The sequence below is a fragment of the Symphalangus syndactylus genome, chromosome 9 (genome assembly GCF_028878055.3).
Source record: "Symphalangus syndactylus isolate Jambi chromosome 9, NHGRI_mSymSyn1-v2.1_pri, whole genome shotgun sequence".
Taxonomy (NCBI): Eukaryota; Metazoa; Chordata; class Mammalia; order Primates; family Hylobatidae; genus Symphalangus; species Symphalangus syndactylus.
Window position 1 is genome coordinate 125,682,616 of NC_072431.2, and position 3,561 is coordinate 125,686,176.

The window sequence follows — 3,561 nt, forward strand, 5'->3', positions numbered from 1 at the left end:
AATAAAAGTCTGCCTCATAATGGTGACATGCTATTCCATTGTGTGAGCGATTACAGTTTATATAGTCATACTCCTATTATTGGATGTTACATTGTTTCTCATTTTTCACTACTTTAAACACACTGTAACAAAAATAATTGAAGCATTTTGTTTTAAAAATTTGGTGCTAATTATATAATGCATCTCTGGGAAAGGAGGATCCACTCAAGCTATTAAGAACTCCTGCTTTACTGGCGGGATTTGATGACAACATGTCTCACAGGAAGTTCTCTGCTCCCAGACATGGGTCCCTGAGCTTCCTGCCTGGGAGGCACGGCAGCAGGCATCATGGGAAGGTGAAGAGCTTCTCCAAGCATGACCTTTCCCAGTCAGTCCACTTCATGGCATTCCAGGTTTACAAGGCTGGCATGACCTACATTGTGTGGGAAGTCTGTAGGCCAGGATCCAAGGTGAACAAGAGGGAAGCAGAAGCTGGGCCATTGTGAAAATGCCACCCATGGTGGTTGTAGGAATTGTGGGCTATGTGGAAACTCCTTGAGGCCTCCGGACTTTCAAGACCACCTATGCTGAGCACATCCAGAATTAGTAAAAGAGGCGCTTCTGTAAGAACTGGCATAAATCTGAGAAGAAGGCCTTTACCAAGTACTGCAAGAAATGGCAGGATGAGGATGGTGAAAAGCAGCTGGAGAAGAACTTCAACAGCATGAAAAAGTACTGCCAAGTCATCTGCATCATTGCTCACACCCAGATGTGCCTGCTTCCTCTATGCTGGAAGGCACCTGATGGAGACGCAGACGAATGGAAGCACTGTGACCGAGAAATGAGAGTAGTCCCAGGAGAGTCTAGAGCGGCAAGTACCTGTGAACCAAGTGTTTGGGCAGTATGCAATGATCAATGTCACTGGGGTGACCAAGGGCAAAGGCTACAAAGTGATCACCAGTCATTGGCACACCAACAAACTGTCCTGGAAGACCCACTAAGGGCTGCACAAGGTTGCCTGTGCTGGGGCATGACATCCTGTCCATGTCGTTTTCTCTGTGGTATGCACCGGGCAGAAAGGCTACTACCACTGCACTGAGATCAGCAAGAATACCTCTACGATCATCCAGAGCTACCTTATCAAGGACGGCAAACCGATTAAGAACAACGCATCCACTGATTATGATCTGTCTGACAAGAGCATTAATCCTCTGGATGGCTTTATCTATGGTGAAGTGACCAATAACTTTGTCATGCCAAAAGACTGTGTGGTGGGAACCAAGAAGTGAGTGCTCAACCTCTGCAAGTCTTTGCTGGTACAGAGCAGTGGCCTCTGGAGAACACTAACACCACCTCCAAGTTGGCCATGGCAGCTTCCAGACCCTGGAGGAGAAGAAAGCATTCATGGGACCACTCACGAAAGATGGAACAGCAGAGGAAAAAGGAGCTTAATGTCAGGAACAGATGGTGCAGCCAGTGGGGTCTCAATAGGAGTTATTTTTCTACTGAAAAACAAAACAAAAACTCTGAATCATAAGGTTGGTTGATGTCGTTCATTTTACTTTGTGCTTTATAACTTCCATTTATAAAACAAAACAAACAACAAATAAAAATACTCAAAAATTATAACAAACCACTCACTATATCTAGAACTGCAGTATGAGTTTGAAGGTGGGCAAACCTATTCCCCGGCTGCTCCCACCCCTAATTCTCCACCCTATATTCTCTTATGCTATCTAGAATCATCTGGCCTTAATTTTTAATCACTTTTTTCTCCTTAAAAACTAAGAGATAAGAAAATTCAAAGCAGAGATTTGATATACAGGTACCTTGTTTTATTGCACTCCACTTTATTATATTTTACAGATATTGCATTTTTTACAAATTGAAGTTTGTGGCAACCCTGTGTCAAGCAAGTCTACTGGTACCATTTTGCCAACAGCTTGAGCTCACTTCCTGTCTCTGTGTCATATTTGGATAAGCCTTGCAGTATTTCAAATTTATTACTATTATATCTGTTATGGTGATCTCTGATGTTACTATTATAATTCTTTTGGGGTACCACAAATCACACCTATATAAGATGGTGAGTTTAATTGATAAATATGTCTGTTCTGACTGCGCCACTGACTGGCAGCTCTCCATCTTTCTCCCTCTCCCTGGATTTTCATATTCCCTACAACATAAAATATTGAAATTAGGCCACTTAATAACATAACAATGGCCTCTAAGTGTTCAAGTGAAAGGAAGATTCACATCTCTCTCACTTTAAACCAAAGCTAAAAATGTTTAAGCTTAGTGAGGACAGCATGTTGAAAGCTGAGACAGGCAGAAAGCTAGGGTTTTTGTGCCAAAAAGTTAGCCAAACGGTGAATGCAAAGGAAAAATTCTTGAAGGAAATTAAAAATGCTACTCTAGTGAACACATGGATGATAAGAAAGCAAAACAGCCTTATGGCTGATATGGGGAGAGTTGTAGTGGTCTGGTTAGAAGATCAAACCAGCCACAACATTCCCTTAAACCAAAGCCTAATCCGGAGCAAGGCCCTAACTCTCCTCAATTGTATGAAGGCCAAGAGAGGTAAGGAAGCTGTAGAAGAAAAGTTTGAAGCTAACAGAAATTGGTGCATGAGGTTTAAGGAAAGAAACCATCTCCATAATATGAAAGTACAAAGTGAAACAGCAAGTATTGATGTAGAAACTGCAGCAAGTTATCTAGAAGATCCAGCTAAGATCAACAATAAAGATATCTACACTAAACAACAGATTTTCAATGTAGATGAAACAGCGTTCTCTTGCAGGAAGATGCCATCTAAGTCTTTCATAACTAGAGAGGAGAAGTCAATGCTTACCTTCAAGGGACAGGCTAACTTTCTTTTTAGGGGCTCAGTGCAACTGGTGACATTAAATTGAAGCCAATGCTCATTTACTATTCCAAAAATCATAAGGCCCTTAATTATTATGCTAAATCTGTTCTGCCTGTGCTCTGTAAGTGGAACAACAAAGCTTAGATGACAGCGTATCTGTTTACAGCATGGTTTACTGCATAGTTTAAGCCCACTGTTGAGATCTACTGCCCAAAGAAAATATTCCTTTTAAAATATTACTGCTTATTGACAATGCACTGGGGTCAGCCAAGAACTCTCATGGAGATGTACAAGGAGATTAATGGTTTCTCGCCTGCTAACACAACATTCATTCTGCAGCTCGTGGATCAAGGAATAATTTCAACTTTCAAGCCTTATAATGTAAGAAATACGATTTTTAAGGCTACAGTTGCCCTGGATAGTGATTCCTCTGATGGATCTGGGCAAACTAAATGGATAACCTTGTGGAGAGACTTCACTATTCTGGATGCTATTAAGAATGATGGTGATTCATGGGAAGAGGTCAAATATCAACACTAACAGGAGTTTGGAAGAAGTTTACGTCAATCTTCATGGATGACTTCGAGGGGTTCACAACTTTACTAGAGGAAGTAACTGCAGATGTGGTGGAAAGATCAAGATAACTATAATTATAAGTGAAGCCTGAAGATGTTACTGAATTTCTATAATCTCATGATAAAATCTGAACAGATGAG

General features: G+C 41.1%; 1 pseudogene; it reads left to right on the forward strand.

Moving 5' to 3' along the window:
• The first annotated feature begins 251 nt into the window (after positions 1-251).
• On the forward strand, positions 252-1,431 carry LOC129490792 (large ribosomal subunit protein uL3-like; annotated as a pseudogene).
• The last annotated feature ends 2,130 nt before the right edge of the window (positions 1,432-3,561 follow it).